We start from the raw sequence: 20199 nt of genomic DNA on the forward strand, positions 1-20199 counted from the left end.
TAAACAATTAATATACCATTTGCATAACCAAGAGTTTCATCATGTAATAGGAAGTACAAAAAATACTAAAAATAGCTAAGGCTATTCCAAGTGTTAGTATCAAACGTAAAAAGAGATTTGTAGTTAGTGATACCAAGGTTGGGGTTACCAATAGGACTTGTACAAAAATCAGAGATTGTTTGTTGTGTTTGTTTGTTTGTTTTGAATTTCGCGCAAAGCTACTTGAGGGCTATCTGCGCTAGCCGTCCCTAATTTATCAGTGTAAGACTAGAGGGAAGGCGGCTAGTCATCACCACCCACCACCAACTCTTGGGCTACTCTTTTACCAAAGAATAGTGGGATTGACCGTCACATTATAACGCCCCCACGGCTGAAAGGGTGAACATGTTTGGTGCGACGGGGATTCGAACCTGCAACCAGAGAGAACATTAAAACAAATATTAATACGTGCTGCTTACAACCCAAATAATGCCCACAGAAAAAAAGAAAAAAGTTTGCTAAAGACGTAGGAGAAGGGAATAAATGCGCAGTAAAATAAATGTTATTTATAGAGTAACTTGTAGAATATACAGTGAATTTTATAATTTATAATTCGTGTATTACACGGCAGATTTGTTGAAAATATAATAGCCTTAAATCAACTCAATAATGGTGCCGGTACATCTTACTGCCCTTACAAACAAAAATCCCCACAGCGACTACTGACTTTCTTAACGTTAAATATAAAGAATCCTTACTGCATATTACTTGTAGAACAACATTGGTATTGTGATCGTAAATCTTTCTTCATTCCCCTATAGTGATCTTTACTTTCCAAATCATATTTCCTTTTTTAATAACATTTTTCATTTGTTTCTTTTACGCCGTTGTACAACCGAATTCCTTCATAATTTTATGCTTCGCATTTTTTTTGTATCGTTAGACGTTGGTGTATATTTTGGTTTTAAGTCAAATAATATTATTCTCGATAACATGTTTCGTACTCCTTATATATATATCCCACAAAATTCTGTATGCCTGTCCGTTTTTCCGCTGCACCAATTTCAACCAAACGTTGCGGAATGCTAGTTGGAAACAAGGGGCATGTTTATAGGGTGTACAACACCTCCACTCATTATATATGCAAAAACGGCTCGTTTGGGTTGAGAAAATATTTTACATAGAAGAGCGAACAACGTTTCGACCCTCTTCGGTCATCGTCAGGTTCACAAAGAAAGAGGTAACTGACCGGAAGCTGACCGCATGTCTGAGAATGTCTGTAGTATCCCAGTATCCCAGTACTGGGAATCCCAGAAACCAATTAGCAACCCTCATAGAATTCACCACGATAAAGACAAACTTCATGTTTAACAACCAAAACTATATACAAACAAATGGCCCAAGCATGGGCAACCCAGTATCACCAGTTCTAGCCAATATTTTTATGGCACAAGTTGAAACACAAGCAATTAACACAGCATTACATCCACCACTATACTGGTACAGATATGTAGCGACACGACTGCGGAATTCAGATTTACAGAACACATACTTAATTTTTTCAATCACATTAACTCTATACATCCCAACATTAACTTCACATGTGAACAGAAAGAAAGCAATCAAATATCATTTCTTAACCTCAAAATTACAAGAACCGACACACAATTCAAAACAGAAATCCACCGAAAAATCACCCATACTGGACTATACATTCCTTGGGACTCAGCACATGAATCAAAACAAAAACTCAACATACTAAGAAACCAAATAAACACAGCCATAAAAATATGCTCACCAGATAAAATTAACGATGAATTAGACAAAATAAAACAATACTTCATCAACATCAATAAGTTTCCTCCACAAACCGTAGAAAACATTATACGCACACACCTAGACAGAAAGCAAAATCAACCAACAAAAGTAAATATATCTCACGAATCAAAAAAGTCACGAAACCATATACTGCTGTATACCATATATTCCTGACATCAGCAGACAAATAACCAACATTTGGCAAAAACTAGTAACAAAATATGACATTCCAGTTAATACCAAATTTATTCAAAAACCAGGCACAAAACTGAGGTCTATACTATGTAAAAACTACACTGACAAACACCACACCAACATTATTTAGAAAATACAATGTGATAACTGCCACGACTTCTACATTGGAGAAACAAGTAGAAAAATGGAAACCAGATTCAAAGAACATAAAAAGTCACCTTCACACGTTTTCGAACACTGCAAGTCAAATAAACACAACATAACCATAGAAAACACTCAAATACTAAATAAACAAACGCAAAATTAAAGAAGCCTTACTTATACAACAACTTAAACCCAAAATAAACCAATATAAGGGAACGCCTTTATACCTATATTAATATAATAAAATAAATAAAATTATATATTCAAACATCTAACACCGCCTTCTACGTTCCGACACTCAGTTGCACAACCCCTTTCAAACATGTGGTCAGCTTCCGGTCAGTTACCTCTTTCTTTGTGAACCTGACGATGACCGAAGAGGGTCGAAACGTTGTTCGCTCTTCTATGTAAAATATTTTCTCAACCCAAACGAGCCGTTTTTGCATATATATTTCTCTACAAGTGGGTTTTCACGACATCACCTCCACTCATTATTGCAGTTATTGAAAAGTTATCTTTGGCATAAGTTAACGTTAATTACATTCATAGATGGCGACACTACTTGCCTGTTACAAAGTTACCCTGACCATCGCACATTGTATACCATGTTTATTTAATACACAGTGAGTTCTTACTTGTACTGGGATAGTAATGAATACTGTAAAAATATGTTATGTTATAAATAAATTGTGTGAAAGTTAGGACTTTTTTGTTATTTATCATAGCGTCCATTCTACTTTTCTTTTTTTAAATTCATAACCCGGACAAAAGACAGGCACCTCGGATTTTTTTATCTATATAACAAATTTAAAAGTGTATAGTTTTTACGTATTATTAGCCAAGTGGTATATGCAAAAGGTGGCTCCTGAATAAATTACTGAAATGAAACGCTGATTGAAATAAATATAATCTTGTTTTGGAGTCTGTGTACGTGCACCAAGTATATTTCGAAGACAGAGATCGTTAACACATTTAACACTGATTTTTAAATAAAAAGTATGATGATATTTATCATTAAATTATATCACAAAACATTGAAATAAAATCTTGCAACTTTCAACAAATCCGTATAACAACTGAACTGAAATTTCAATGCTACAGCAGAGAAATAAAATATCTTAGACATGTTAATTTTCAAAATACTAAAATATCTCCTGCTGCTACTCTTTTAAATAATAAGAATCAAACTTACCCACGAAGGACATCGATGAAGAGGTGGTGTAGGTGGTCTTACATCATCTTCCTCTTCTCCGTATTGCACCAAAGGAGGCGGATAATGTATGTCATTACTAGGTGTATAAATCTCTGCGTAATCATGTAGTTCATCGTCAGTCCGAGCTGTTCGTCTCAGTTCATTAGTACCCCGAAATTCTGTTAAAGTGAATTTTCTGCGACTACTTAACTTACGATCCAGGCTTCCGTAAGTTGTAATAGATGACTTGTAAGTCCTAAGCTTACTACTGGCTCCAGGATCAGTAGACTCTGTGGCCGTATATCGATACCGCTCTTGAGAACTGGCTGGGGACCCTGAACGAGACGAGGAGGAATGTGAGGATCCTCTCCCTTCTTGTGCATGTTTAGTAATAACTCTTTGTTTAGGAAGAGGTACTAGTACCTTTTTCTGTACTAAACTTATTTTTTCGTAATTATAATTTGCAGAATAAACAAAGTCCTCTACAGCAATATTCCTCGTTCGAGAACGAGGCAGTGGAGGCGTGATTGTGTCTGACATCATTTGTTCTGATTCCAAGTCAAAAGTTTGTGATCTGTTTAGCTCAGAGTGAAAGTCCTCCACACACGCACCTTCCTTACCAATTAATTCATGCTTCTTCCTTTCAATAACAACCTTAGGAGGAGCGAAACTACCTTGAGATTTCTTCACAGAAACATCCAACCCAGCATTAGTGACGTGGTTCGTGCCTGCTTCAGTTAAACTAAAAACATCAGAGGGCAATTCTATACCCACAGGAGAAGATGGTTCTATCATCTCGACTGGTAAACTGTCATCTTCATAGGTCCTTGTGTAGGAGTCCTAAAGGAATAATTAATGATGCCTATTAAATTCATTCACGTAGTTGCTGTTGAGCAAGAGGGAAAGGTTTAACATGTTAAAATGCATATATATTAAAAGTAAACAGTATAACACTTTATTATGACTGTACAACTGAAACTGTAGATCTCAACTGAATTCATGACTCATGAAAGATTCATCTAATGTTGAAAACACAAACGAATAAATGCGCCTTAATTTTAATGCAATAATCAAAATTAACAAACATAAAACAATTTAATTATAAGTTTACAAATCCAACAAAATATTTCTTCTTTCAATTTTTATTTTACATTCAAAATTTAGCCCTGATTATATTCCGATAGAGGCCATTTTCTTAATACACAATATTTCGGAAATTTATTCCTTAGCTACTTACAGTTACGACAGAAAGTGTTCGTACCCCTGCGTTGTAAGTAGTTTTTTCCTCATACTAACACACATCTACATAAATTTGTATGTAAATTGAACGGCAAGTAAACTGTTTATAAACAAATAACCAAACATAGGAGGGGCAAAACGTGTCCGTGTGTCCACTTTAATGGTCAGTTGTATAGTCTTTCAGATGAATTACTTGGCGCAATCTCTCCTCATACCCCTCCATGATCGTTTGACAGTACTCGACTGGTATTTTCTTCTATTCTTCTTTACAGAAGGCCTCCAACTCTTGCAAGTTTTTTTGGATGACGCTGACGAACCCTGGTCTTCAACTCATGCCAAACGTTTTCAATTGGGTTGAGATCGGGTGGCTGCGATGGCCACTCCAGAATGTTTATATGGTTCCTCTACAACCAGGATTGCACACATTTCGATGTGTGCTTGGGGTCATTGTCGTACTGGAAGATCCAACGATGCCAAAGCCGCAAGTTCCGAGCATCATTCTTGATATAAGTACCTAATATATCAACGTACTCTTCTTTTTTCATGATTCCGTTGACGCGGTGAAGGCTGCCTACACCAGAAGAGCTGAAGAAACTCCATAGCATGATCGAGCCACCTCCGTGTTTAACTGTAGGGACGGTTATTTTTGGAAGATTTCGTTCCCCCTTCTTACGGAAAATATTGCGAACATCATTGTGGCCGAAAAGCTCGATTTTAGTCTCGTCCGACCAAAGAATACTCTTCCAATTGGTAAAGGTTTTATCTACATGCTTTCTTGCATACCTCAATCATGCTTATAAATGAACAGGCTTTAAATATGGAGTTCTACGAGGACGGCATGCTTTGAACCCAGAAGAGCGTAGCATGTTCGTAACTGTAGAGGTGCTTACTTCAACCTCAGTTTCCCTTACCAGTTTCTGTATGTCATTACGTGTTAAACGGGGGTTCCAACTAACTTCTCTGACAACCTTCATCTTGATTCTCTCTGGAATTTTGGTGGGGCGTCTGGAACAAGGGAGGTTAGCAGTTTATCCTGTAAGCTAAAACTTGGCAATTATGCTTTGAACAGTAGAGCAATACCGGAAAGAGACATACGAGACTTGTATTTTACAATAATTCGGTTTTTTAAATCAATGGACAGTTGTTTCCTGTTCGCCATGATGACCAAGCAGATAATGACGGAGATGGTGCTAAATTACCGGAAGTACATTTTTTGCTGGCTAAATTCCAATAATTATGAACCCAGTGTCTAGTTCTGGAATGGTATGATGTAGTTTATTCGCCAAACTAAACAAAATTTTAACGGGAATATCAGTTTTTCATACGTTCTGAACTGTACGAACACTTTCTCTCTTCCTATTTTTCGTTATTTGTTTATAAACAGATTATTTGTCGTTTAATTTACATAAAAAATTATGTAGATGTGTGTTAGTATAATATTTATAATATATTATACTTATATTAGCCTACTCGTGATACTTTTGGAGTTATGAGCAAAAAACCACTCGGGACGCAGGGGTACGAACACTTTCTGTCGTAACTTTAATCTTCATAACACAACCACAGTCTCAAATTATAGAACGCGATTTTTTCTTTGCGGTAACTAGGTATAAGCAGTAAACCAGCAACTCCATAGTCTGATACGTTCAGCCCACTTATAGAATGAAATAAATGTCTTCAAGCCGTATATACAAAACATAAAATAATTACATTAATGCCTCCAGGCGCAGCTGCGCAACAGATAACCTCAGAAGCAACATATTTAATGAAGTCAATGTCTTTCTGGGGGGCAGTCTTAGGTAAAACTAGGACCAGGAGATACGTTCTAAGTTTATAATACGGAAAAAACAAATTAAATGGGGATTGCAGAAGCAGGACTTAAACACAATCGTAAAGACATTTTAACACTCCTACGAAAAGTGGGGACTAATAGGTCCCAGAGCAACTTGAAAGATTATTAATATTAGGCTAATAATTTTGTATTTAAATGAAATTGCCATTTAAATCTATTAATGAATGGATTAACGAGATTCCCAGTGTCCCTATCTACTATCTAGCGAAACCACAGCCAGGGGAACGGGCTTGGAGAAATCAGGACTAGAAACGTCTTTTCGTAGGAGTGTTAAGGAATACTTAAAACTGTTTGGGTTTTACTTCTTTAACTGTTCGGTTCGATAGCTCTGGATTAAGTTCCAACTGTTAAATGTGAGAAGACACATTTGCATATAAAGATTGCGTGGTGTCCCACAGCCGTAGATTACCTACATTAGATTAGTTTCATTATCCATTTTTCAGGGAACATTAAATCTGGGTTCATACTAGCTTGTATAGACCTTTGTGCTACCCTTTCGCTTAGATATGACCTACAGCGTAGGGAAGAAACAGTACAAAGTTACTGCCATGCTTATACAAACCAATTGAGATTCTGTCTATGACATGGAACTTTAACTTGAGGGGAGGAATGAAATAAGTGTCTAATTACTTTTATCTTGTTAAGTGAGCGTAAAAAACCCGCACAAAAACGTGTAAAACTGCACTGAAATATGTATATGTATATTCTTTTTCTAATCCATAGTATAATGGTATAATACAATAAGTATATGGAAAATATTTACAACAATTCATTTTAACATTCATAAAAAACGATTAACGTTTTAAAACAATGGCATGTTACAATAATGGGACCAAAGCCTGGTGCATCACACTGGTACAATAATTTGTAGTTTCACACACACACACATATATAATTGATAAATAAACTAATTAAAGAAGGATGCACTTTTAGAAGCCTATGCAGTAAAAACAAATGAAAACAATTTCCATACTATAAGTACTGACTTTTAATGGAATATGTTTACATCACAAAATATCAAAGAATCACAGTAATTGAACATTAAAGAATTCTCTGCCTAGGACTTAAATAGTTGGGTTTGAGAAAGCAAGCTGAAACAATGATAGAAAATGTTGTTAATTATATGATATTTTGGGATAAGACAAGATAAACAAGTTGGGTTATGACCACCTCTGTGCTTCCTCGATCCCTTTGTTTCATGTTGGATTGGTGGTTAACATGAGATAACTGGACAAGACGAGTTTTAAGAAGTTGTAGTTGTTCCTTACATTTTTCGTTTTGTTCCTTCAGATTCTGGTTCTGCTGCTCCAGCTTTAAGGGAGAAAACCAAAAATCGTCATTTCCGGATTCAAAATTTCACGACTGAACCAAAAATATTCCTTGAAACGAAAGAAGTGGGCTAGCGGTTTAGAAATAAACAGTAACAGAACGGTTTAGTTGCAAGAAACACAAAAAACGTCATAAAATATAAAAGCGGTGAGCAGCGCCCTCTACACGAACATTTGAAACCAAACCACTGTTCATTCGAAGCCATGCAAAAATCGCATGTTGTATTTGTAAAAATAATGATCAAACGATTGATAATGTTTATTTAATAAGCAGTCAAAGTGCGACTTATAATAAACAAGGCAAAACCATAAAGAAATGTGTATATAATTGCTAATTATCATGATAAACACTCCCATATTCACTATAAAACATAATGTTAAACCTAAACACATTATTGATGTTATTATTATTGTAATATAATAAATTTTATATTTACTAAAACGAAAATGTTTTTTATATATGACCAAACCTTGTCCTTAGAAAGCAGTAACCAAATGAAATTGGACTGAAACAATCGTTCAATTATGAAAGTTTCAAAAATTATACTTTTTTAAAAATAATTCAATATATACATATAAATCAAAAATCAATTTTAAAATAAAGCCACAACTCACATCTTTAAGTTTATTGGCGACCCATTCTTTGATCTTTGCTGCTTTGGCTTCCACTTGTTTGGCATCCTCTGTCCGAAACTTTTTCTAAAGCAACAAAATAGTGCGTTAATAAAGAAATGATCTGCTTTTGAAGCAAAACAAGTCCAAAAACATTTGATTTGTTATTAGCAATCATTTCAACAGAATCAACCACGCAGATACTTAAAACCCGAGACAAGTCGGAAAAAGTTTGGAATTCTATACTTTTTTTTTCTGTTAAATAATTTTTATCTTAATGTAGTTCACCATTTTTATTTAAAGTTTTCACCATAAACGAAAAACTCGCAAATATTACCAGCACATAGAATAAAACAACGATATTGTACAAAGTAAATACGTTGTCTTGTACTAAACATTGTATATTTTCTGTCTTGTATTGTGTACTCGGTGTTATTTCAGTTTCCATTATTACGTTTACTCAAAGAAACCTATGTGCACTATTCATGTATAAAGTAATGTATATATACTAAGACATGAAGTCTATTTATAAAGAGCTCTAAACACAATGTCAAGTGAAGCTCGTATATAAAGACACTTTGGCTCACTCCCAAGTGGAGTTCTTGTATATAGAAGCTTAAACATAGTGCCAAGTAAATTTCTTGTATAAATAAACTTAAACATACTGCCAGATGAAGTTCATTTGTATAAAGAAACTAAACACAAACCGCTAGCTTAAGTTTGTTTACTAAAAACACAAACAACCATAGACACACTGCATTGTGTTGTTCGTCTATAAAGAAACCTAAACACATTGCCACATGCAGTTCTTGTACGAATGAAGCTGGGCACACTGCAAGGTGAAGTTCAGATATTATGAAACCTAGACATGTGAAGTCCATGTATGTAGAAATCTAGATAAACTTTTAACAAACCATTATGTACCGAGAATCATACCATTAACCCAAAAACAGCGTTGATATACATGATAATGATATATACTCTTCAAAAAAATATTTATTCCGGGTAGTTCTGTATGGCATGTTTGAAACTTGGCACATTCACTGCTGAACATCCAAAGTCTGCAAAGGCGAAGTCCACGCTCACTAGGTGAAGTTTAACGTCACTCAACGTCAATAACGAGTATGCCTACCGTGAGCATCAATAACTACTTGGCATCTCCTGCCCATGGAAGCGATGAGATGGCGAATCACATCCTGTGAAATGGCTGTCCACTCAGCTTGCAAAGCTGCTGCAAGCTGAGGTAGAGTCTGCGGTTGAGGTTGTCGCCGCCGCAGACGTCGGTCCAACTCGTCTCAAAGATGTTCGATGGGGTTTAAATCTGGTGATCTGGAGGGCCAAGGAAGAACGTTGATGTTGTGGTGTCTCAAGAAGACAGTAGTGAGTCGGGCTGTGTGAGGACGGGCGTTGTCATGTTGAAAAACGTCGTTGACGTTCACCATGATGGGTTGCATATGGGGCCTAAGAATCTCGTCGACGTATCGTTGAGCTGTAAGATTCCCTCGAATGTGCAACAGGTCTGTTCTAGCATTGTTGGCGATGGCAGCCCACATCATGACGCTGCCACCACCATATCTGTCAACATTCTGCACACAATTTGCTGCAAAACGTTCACCTCGGCGACGGTAAACACGGGTCCTTCCATCCTGCCTACGAAGCATAAAACGTGATTCATCGCTGAACCAAACATGCCTCCATCGTCGATGAGGCCATACCCGATGTGCCCGAGTCCACTCCAGCCGTGCTTGACGATGTTGCTGGGTGAGGATGACGCCTTTGACTGGACGTCGAGGTCGGATTCCTGCATCTCGTAGACGGTTGTGTACGGTCTGATCGGAAATCCTACGCAGCCCTGGTATGGTTGAGGCAGTAGACGTCGCAGTGGTGGTCCTATCCCGAAGGTGACGTAACTGGATGTTGCGATCTTGTGCGGGCGTGGTCACACGAGGTCTGCCAGATCGTGGACGGTCACGAGTTGATCCATGTTGTTGGTGACGATTCCATAGCCTTGTGATGGTGCTTGGGTGGACATTCACAGCTCTGGCAACATCTGATCGAGATTCGCCTGCTTCCAAGCAACCAATGGCGTTGTTGCGTTGTGCTTCAGTCAGTCTTGGCGTATTGCGTGTCGGTGGCTTAACATTGAGCTATGGAAACCGAGAACCCGTCACTTTTATAGGGATTTTGCACATGTTGCACTTGCAGAACATGTAGATCTCTCAAACAAATTTATTAGACACGCATGTGTTTTGGCGAAAAATCCGATGTTTTCCTCCGTTTTCAAAGTTCACAACTTTTATTGTCATTTTGGTCTGACAATCAGTGCCTTAACACGTGTAACATCACATACTCTGAGCTTGTAACGTTATTACATATATTTCTCTTTAAAATAACAAAAATATCCCTTTTGCGTTTCTTGTTTTGAAGAGTATATATATATATATACACACACGATAATGATATATATATATATTTCTTTCGCAAAAAGAAAACAAAACAACAGCAAAACTCCTGTGCGAGGTGTTTAGTTTTCCAGGAAGATAAACTCCCAACTGGGGTGTTCAGGGATACTGATGTCCCCTTCGCCCCGCTCGCGATAGAATTTCGTTGTAAACATTGAGAATTTGGATTAAATTTTTGATTAGGCTTGTTTTTGTTTAACTAGATTGATACTGAAGATTGAAGTAGTGAAAGGAGTTTCAGAGATTTTTGGTTTGTTTTGAATTTCGCGCAAAGCTACTCGAGGGCTATCTGCGCTAGCCGTCCCTAATTTAGCAATGTTAGACTAGAGGGAAGACAGCTAGTCACCACCACCCACCGCCAACTCTTGGACCACTCTTTTAACAACGAGTAGTGGGATTGACCGTCACATTATAACACCCCCACGGATGAAAGGGCGAGCATTTTTGGTGTGACGGGTATTCGAACCCGTGACCCTCGGATTACGAGTCAAATGCCTTAACCACCTGGCCATACCGGGCCGGTTTCAAAGAAGGGAGAAAGTAAGAGTCCAGTCGGATCAAGGTGGCGGAAGGAAAGCAATCAAGGCCGGTGAATAACGTAAGGAAAGAAATAAGTCGACGAACTATCACTAAAACATTTCGCAGTTTAGCTAGTACTCTCCTAGCCTAAACTAGTAGAGAAAAATAACTAACCAAAAAACGTTTTCCATATTTCATATGCCGTTTTGTTTTATTTTAATTGAATTTTGTTTAGGTTGCTGAAATTATTCGTACTAATAGAGACTAGCTTAGATAAATTCCAATTAAGACCATAACTTGAGGGCTATCTGTGCTGCCCGTCTCTAATTTTGTATTTATAGACAAGAGGTAAGGCTGTTTAGTTAAGTGTCAACTCTTGAGTTAGTTATTCTTGTCACATAGAATAGTGGGAGTTGTCAGTCACTCTTATAACCCATTGACGGCTTCAAAGTGTGGAGCCTGATCGTCTTTTTAGCGTTAACAAGACGCAAACCTCAGATCCACAATCCTTAGACTTACTGTTCAATCACCAGAGGCCAACGGTTGAAAGAAGTATTTGTTTGAAGTTAAGCACAAAGCTACACAATGAGCTTTATGTGTTTGCTCATCACCGGTATCGAAACACGGTTTTTTTGCATTGTAAGATCTATGAAAACGACAACCAAAATCCAAGTCCACACGAATATTAAAAACATTTAAACCCATAGATATACAGAATAACCTCAAACCCAGAAGCAGAGATGTAAAAAAATAAAAATAAAATCCATGATCCCAAGTGCACTCAAGAAACACTGAAATCCATGATCACATGTTTTCAAAATGATATAAAATTCATAATCATACACGAACGAAACTAAAGCATGAACACCTGAGACTGGACGAATGATCTAACCTCTCACCTGTTCTTCCACCTGTTTTTCCAGCCTGGATATGACTTCGTTTTTCTCCTCATATTCCAAGTGGATCTTAGAAAGATCCAGTGACTGTTCGGCTTCATCTGAAGTAATATGTTGATCTTCCATAAGCTTTACCTGAATCAGTAATAAGTAATTAATAAAAATATGTACATCAAAACAACATTGAAGTTAAACTTTCACAGAGATTAATTATACTGGGCTGTGCTTAAAATGTAATATTTGTTCAATTACGTTCGCTTTGTTTGACACGCAAACTGGAATTGTTGTTCATCGTTGAACCCTGGAATTTAGCGATGTAAGTCCATAAATTTATGGCTATCCTAACGAGAGACCTTTTAAATTACAGTAACCACTTAAAATCTGAATTATTAATAAATCACCAAATCACCGATGTATGGCTTTTGGACTTTAGAACAATGGAGGAGGGATACTAATAAGGTACATATGTGGGATAAACCACGTAATATTTGTTTTAACCTTGAAAAATGTTACATTAATAAATGTTACTTTGAAAGTTTGTTCACAAGTTTCAAGTTTCAGTTAAGTATTGAAACATAAAAATATTTGTCTCTCTTTTTTTATTCACAGTTTTCAAAACTATAAGAGCTGTTTACCTGTAAACAGAGATGTAAAAGAGTTAATTTAAACTGGTTAACGCCGAAATCGAAATCCCACACTTAATACTAACGAAGATATGTAAATTTGTTGCAGAGTTAGTCGATTGTTTAATTTGAAAGAGAAGGTGAAGATACATTATAAACTTAATACTTTATGTATAATTCTTTACTTACCATTAATAACTTTAAAATGTTTGGAGTATTTAAGTAACGTGATATACCGTCATAACTGATTCACTTCTACAATAGTGTTATGTAACTAGTTGCAATCTATATAGTAAATGTCTTTTCAAACAATATATTATTAGCTTTTCCTGTGTTTACATAAAAACAAAAGTTTTAAGAGTCAATTTGTATTCATTACCTGTAGAAGCTCTTGACCATTCCAAGTATAATTAAATAAGAAAGAATACGCTTTAAATATTTATTTACTCTTACGAAGGTAAAGCTTGTGATATCCTGTTTAAATCACAATATCTATGACAATTCAATAACAATGAATTAATATTTTAATTTGTACACGCCAAAAGAAAAAAACTAATTCATAATTACAGTTTCGATCGCAAACATCAGTTAACAAAACATTTTATGGACTTCAGTGAAACAATATTTAAGAGACTATCACAGATTTGAATATACCGCAGAAATTATGTTTCATAACAACCACAGTTTGTTTCTTTTTCAGATATTCGTGTAGAGCTATTCCACAGCTATCTGCACTAGTCGTCCCAAAGTTTGAACTGCTACACTAAAGGAAAGGTATCTAGTTAGTCAACAGCACCCACCGCGAACTCTTGAGCTACTCTTGTCTGACCAGATAGAGGCCCGACATGGTCAGGTGATTAAGGCAGTCGACTCATAATATGTGGGCGTTATAATGTGACGGCCAATGCCATTATTCGTTGGTAAAAGAGTAGCTCAAGAGCTGGTAGTGGGTGGTGGTGATGACTAATTGCCTTCCCTCTAGTCTTACACTGCTAAATTAGAAACAGCTAGTGTAGATAGCCATCGCGTAGCTTTGCGCGAAATAAAACAAAAAAAAAACAAAACAAAACTGATCAGATTGTAAGATTGGACAGAGACTCTTATAACGTAAGGAGAAGCGTGTTTTTGTTGTTGTTTTCCGATAATGAGACGTGAAGTTAAACCTGTAGAAACTACATTCGATATGTTAACCACAAAACTATACTCAGCTCAGGTTATAATAGGGATAATATTATTTTCACTCTTCAAGTTTAACCCCATTTCACATTCTGTTTCCAGCTTACCTATTATACAAATATAAAGCAAAACCTCACATTATAAAAATGAAAAAAAATCAATCATATTTCCAATAGACCTCGCATCTTTTACTTAAAATGGAAATTCAGTAACTTTGAATAAATTATTCAAAGTATAAAAAATTTGGAAATGTTTATTTAAACAAGAGCTTTAAAGAAAACAAAGGTAATTATCTTTTAATGAAACAACGAACGACATTTCTTCCATTCTAACACAGTTTGGTTGGGTTGTGTGCATTTCGCGCAAAGCTACACGAGGGCTATCTGCGATAGCCGTCCCTAATTTAGCGGTGTAAAACTAGAGAGAAGGCAGCTAGTCATCACCACCCACCGCCAACACTTACAATACTCTTTTACAAACGACTAGTGGGATTGATCGTAACATTACAACGTCCCAACGGCTGAAAGGGCGAACATGTTTGGTGTGACGGGAATTCGAAGCGGCGACCCTCATACGCCAGGCCACTGATACAGTAACCACAATATTATTAATCTTAAAAGAACCAATCGTGTGTGTAACTTTATACCAGGAAGCTTGCCATTGGTAAAAAAGGATTCTTCGGTGATCGTGTGCTGACAAATAATAGCGTCTGATGCCTGTACTAGGTTTAATGTTTTAGCTGTGAAGGTGGGAAATCCATACAGCTTTGCGTGTTCTTTTTGCATTATTTCGATTCTAATCGCGCGTTGTACACCTCAAAAATCTCACCGCGAACTCTTCAGCTATTGTTGTCTGACCAGATTGAGGCCCGGCATGGCCAGGTAGTTAAGGCACTCAACTCGTAATCTGAGGGTTACGGGTTCGAATCTCTGTTACACCAAACAAGCTCGCCCTTTCAGCCGTGGGGGCGTTATAATGGACGATCAATCCCACTATTCGTTGGTAAGAGAGTAGCCCAACACGGTAGAATGCCTAGTTACCTTCCCTCTAGTCTTACACTGCTAAATTAGGTTTACTTTAAGCTATACTAGGTTTAATATTCTAGCTCTGACGCATTCCTGCATTGTTACGATTCTTGTCGCGCGTTATATATTTCAAAAATCTCACCGATCCTCTAAGAGAATAAAATTTTAAAAAGTGAAAACAAAACACTGGTTCTTCAATACCACACCTTGGAGTTCTATATGTTTTTCTCGTCCCGTGAAGGATATGTCAGTTAGTGTATCACAAATCACACGATAGAGTAACGGCTTTGTCTCTTTTGTCATACACTCTACGTTGAAAGGACTAAATTCGAGTCCACCAGCATTTTATTTCAAATAAGTTTAAAAGTAATGTTGACTGTGTGTTGTTCTACGTGTTGTTAAGCATATAGTTGCACAATGGGCAATCTGTGTTTTGTTCAGAACGAACAAGGTTATATTAAGGGTGAGGCAGAAAAAGCAGTTGAAATAAGACCCCCACCCTTTAGGGTTTCCCAACGAACAGAAATTTTTAGTTTTTTATGCATTGTGCGCAATTATATTTATTGAGAGGGGGGCAAATACGATTCTACTGTACCAGCTTCCATTTGATCTAAATCCACTCCTAATGTTATAGGCCTTCAGTGTTGTCGCTGAGCAACTAATATGAAAAGAAAACTTTTTCAACGAGGCAAGCTTTTGAGCAACTGTTCTGTTTTATACATCATATTATACACTTATTAGCAACTGTGTTGAGACGTATTCAGACTTGGACCTAACCTAAGCTGCAAATGCAGAATAGCGTGACCACGTGATAGATTAGATTATCCTTCCTACTTTACAAACTAGGACGAGTACATTTATAGCCAGTCTAACAGATTTGTGGAAAAGCAATGATATTACACCATTCAATATAAACGTGATAGTGGGTACACATACAGTAGGCACCACAGTGGCCAAGGCAGTTTCACGTTAGGCTGATTCAAGATATCAGACAAACGAATGTGTCATCAATGGCATATGGCGAATAAAATGTCTGCTGCTAGAGTGAATTGTGGCAACAAACACTTATTAGCAGAAAACAGAGAAAGGCGGTTAGGTAGAAAGGTAAAGTACAATCTTCATGAAACAACAGACAAAGTGACACTCATCTCCAGTTGCTTCGTGAAAAGTACATCTCAAGAGAGGTAAAGTAACTTGTTAAATGACGCAGTAACATGTCCGAGGCAGTCCACGAAAACACATTTTCTGCTATAAGTCCAAATCATTAGCTTGTTACCTGATGACGAGAAACCCACTTGAAATAAAAATGTATCTCAGGACAGATGGTATGGGTATCAACACTTTTATTGATAAGCAGAGAACAACGTTTCGACATTCCTAGGTCATCTTCAGGTTAAGAATATAAACGGGCACGAGACTGTAGGGGGCGTTGCAGGTGGATGTTAGATTATTAATTAGTATAAATACAAAAGTGTTCCTTTACATTGGTTTAATTTTGGTTTTAGTTGGTGTATAAGTAAGGCTTATTTGATTTTGCGTTTGTTTATATTTGTTTCCCTACTTAATATCTGGGTGTTTTCTGTGGTTGTATTGTATTTATTTGATTTGCAGTGTTCAAAAACGTGTGAAGGTGATTTTTTTGTCCTTTGAATCTAGTTTCCATTTTTCTGCTTGTTTCTCCCAATATAGAAGTCGTGGCAGTTGTTGCATTGTATTTTATAAATTATGTTGGTGTTGTGTTTGTCAGTGTAGTTTTTTTACATAGTATGGACTTCAGTTTTGTACCTGTTTTTGAATAAATTTGGTGTGTACTGGAATGTTGTGTTTTAAGTTTTTTTCCAAATGTTGGTTATTTTTCGCTGATGTTGGGAACATATGATATGCACCATTATAAGGTTTTGTAATTTGTTGTATCTTGGGATTTATTGCTGTTTGTTTGTTGTTGGTCTAGGTGTGTGTGTATAATTTTTTCTACGGTTTTTTGAGGAAATTTGTTGATGTTAATGAAGTGTTGTTTTATTTTGTTGATTTCATCAGTAATTTTATCAGGTGACCTTAGTTTTGTGGCTGTGTTTATTTGGTTTCTTAATATGATGAGTTTTTGTTTTGTTTCATGTGCTGAGTCTCAGGGAATGGGTATGGCTGATTTTTCTGTGGATTTCTATTTTGAATTGTGTATCAGTTCTAGTGATATTGGGGTTAAGAAATGATATTTGGTTAGTTTTTCCTGTTCACAGGTGAATTTAATGTTGGGGTGTATTGAGTTAACGTGATTGAAAAAACTAAATGTGTGTTCTGTAGATGTGAATCCAGCAATTGTATCATTAACATATCTGTACCATTATAGTGGTGGGTGTAAGGCTGAATTGATCGGTTGAGATTCAGTCTGTGTTATAAAAATGTTGGCTGGAACTGGTTACACGGGATTCCCCTTACTTAGGCCATTTATTTGTAGGTAGTTTTGGTTATTGAATATAAAGTTAGTTTTCGTTGTGAGTTCTATAAGAGTTGCTAATTGGTTGCTGGGGATGTGTATCAATGGGTTGATTACAGTGACAAACACAACACTAACATAATTTATAAAATACAATGCAACAACTGTCACGACTTCTATATTGGAGAAACAAGCAGAAAAATGGGAAGTTGATTCAAACGACAAAACAACACCTTCACACAAATCAAATAAACACAACACAACCACAGAAAACGCCCATATATTAGGTAGGGAAACAAATATAAAGAAACGCAAGATCAAAGAAGCCTTACTTAAACAGCAACTAAAACCAAAATTAAACCAATATAAAGGAACACCTGCAACGCCCCCTACAGTTCCGTACCCGTCTATACTCTCGTCCCTAAGACATGTGTCCGGCGACGGTCACTATCAAACTCTCTCTTTCTTAACCTAAAGATGACCTACAGTCGAATGCTCGATATTAAAATAAAATAAAATAAACAACCATGTAACAAATAACATAGAATTATATAAACCACACTTTCCAGTCAACATTAATAATACATATGACTACAATACACAACTACTCACCAAAAAAATCAAATTAAATGAACTTCAAAAAGCAATAAAAAATTTAAAAAACAAAGCGCCGGGAAATGATGGAATACAAAAAATACTTCTCAAAAAAGGCACTCCAAAATTATTCGACCACCTGTTAGTAATATTTAACTTATCTCTATACTCTGGATGCATCCCAGTTTCTTGGAAGCAAGCTAATATTTTAATGTTCCACAAAACGAAAAACCAGCCAATAAACCAAACAGTTATCGACCGATCAGCCTGACCAGCTGTGTAGGCAAAATTCTTGAAAGAATATTAAGCAACAGACTCTCCACATTTTTGGAGATTAATTCAAAATTACCAGAAGAGCAAAACAGATTTAGAAAATATAGACAAACAACAGATCACTTAATTAGATTAACTGAAACAATAATAAACAGCTTTAATAAAAAAGAATGCACTGTCGCCTGCTTCCTTGATATCGAGAAAGTATTCGACACTGTATAACACAATGGTCTTCGGTTCCGTATATATGAAATGGAACTACAGCGAGAACTTATTCGCTGGGTATCCAACTTTTTGGAAAAAAAAAAATGTAGAATAAACGTAGAGGGAACTTTCTCGGAGTTCTTCACTCCAGAAGCTGGCGTCCCTCAAGAAGGGGTGGTTAGTCCTATTCTCTTCATCATGTATGTAAATAATATGCCACTCAAAGACCCAAACGCGTCACAGTTCAACCTGAGATCTACATGAACGGAAAGCTTCTTCAAACTGCTACATCTGCAAAATTTTTAGGGTTAACATATGATTCGAAACTTACATGGATAAAACATATAAATAACATAAAAACAAAAATTTGGCGAAGAATAAACTATGCTAGGAGTCTAACTGGTAAAAACTACGGAACAACACCAGAAAACATCATTAAAATATACAAGACATACATTGCATGGATCAATGTAAGTGAAAAACAAATACAAACCAAACTCCAAACATTACAGAATACACTAATTACATCAGCATACAGAGTACCTAAAACCACTTCCTCAAAGTTCATGCATAATTACTCAAATACACAAACAATACCAGATAGACTTCTACAGAGTACAATAAAATATTTTGATTAAAATTGGCGAAAAAAATGAGTTGTTATGCGAACTAGACAGATATTGCATATATGATAAAGAGAGACCTAAACACCTCTCCTCGATTAATTTATACATTAGCTCATTAAGATAAAATCAAATTTAAAATAATAATAATAACAGTAATAATTAAATGGAGTTAAAATAAATCAGACCACCTACGTTCTAGACTTATTAAAAAAGTGTGAAAGAACAATATAAATGAACATTGTCCTGAAAAGGACCAGACTAAAGTTATCATATTATTCCAGCCATTCAGTATTTATTCGAAATATATTAATCTGGCCACTCAAACAAAGTAATGGAAGAAGAAAAAGGTCTACTGTACCTGATCCTCCTGGGTATACAAATATATATACCCAAACACCAGTGAGAGAAAAAGAAGATGACCTAGGAAGGTCAAAACGTTGTTCTCTCCTTATCAATAAAAGTATTAATTCCCATACTAGCCGTTCTGAGATATATTAACTTGTCTTTTGAATTTAGAGCAAAGCTGCACGAGGGTTATCTACGCTAGCCGTCCCTAATATAGCAGTAAGGCTAGTCATCACCACCCACCGCCAACTCTTTTACCAACGAATAGTGGGATTGACTGTAACATTATAACGCCTCGCGGTGGAAAGGGCGAGCATGTTTGGTGTGACGGGGATTCAGTCAAAGCATTAGCCTCTAGGCCACGCCGCAAAATAAACGTAAATGTTAATCACGAATTACTCAGTAAAGATTTTATGTCCTAAAAAATTGTGGGTATTAGGAAGCATAATACACTATATTTATCAAACAATTTGGAAAAGATTAGTACAATAATACACTATGCATCAGTTGTGATTTTAATACTAAATAACACATTTTAGCTTCACAATGAACATTGTGGTTAAAACAGTCGGTTGAACTTAATATTGCATTAGTTATTCATAAGCACTTTAAACAATATATATATATATATATTTATGTGTAAAGTGTTAAATGTAGAGTAAA

General features: G+C 36.2%; 1 pseudogene across 1 annotated transcript in view; it reads right to left on the bottom strand.

Moving 5' to 3' along the window:
- Positions 1-20199, bottom strand: part of LOC143229603 (uncharacterized protein CG43867-like) — a 219381-nt pseudogene that overhangs the window by 103545 nt on the left and 95637 nt on the right. Inside the window, exons 4-7 of the transcript XR_013015956.1 lie at positions 12240-12371; positions 8363-8446; positions 7590-7730; positions 3329-4168 (exon numbers count right to left, since the gene is read on the bottom strand). The product of XR_013015956.1 is annotated as an uncharacterized protein CG43867-like (transcript). The remainder of the gene's footprint in view (positions 1-3328; positions 4169-7589; positions 7731-8362; positions 8447-12239; positions 12372-20199) is intronic.

The sequence above is a fragment of the Tachypleus tridentatus genome, chromosome 10 (genome assembly GCF_004210375.1).
Source record: "Tachypleus tridentatus isolate NWPU-2018 chromosome 10, ASM421037v1, whole genome shotgun sequence".
NCBI lineage: Eukaryota > Metazoa > Arthropoda > Merostomata > Xiphosura > Limulidae > Tachypleus > Tachypleus tridentatus.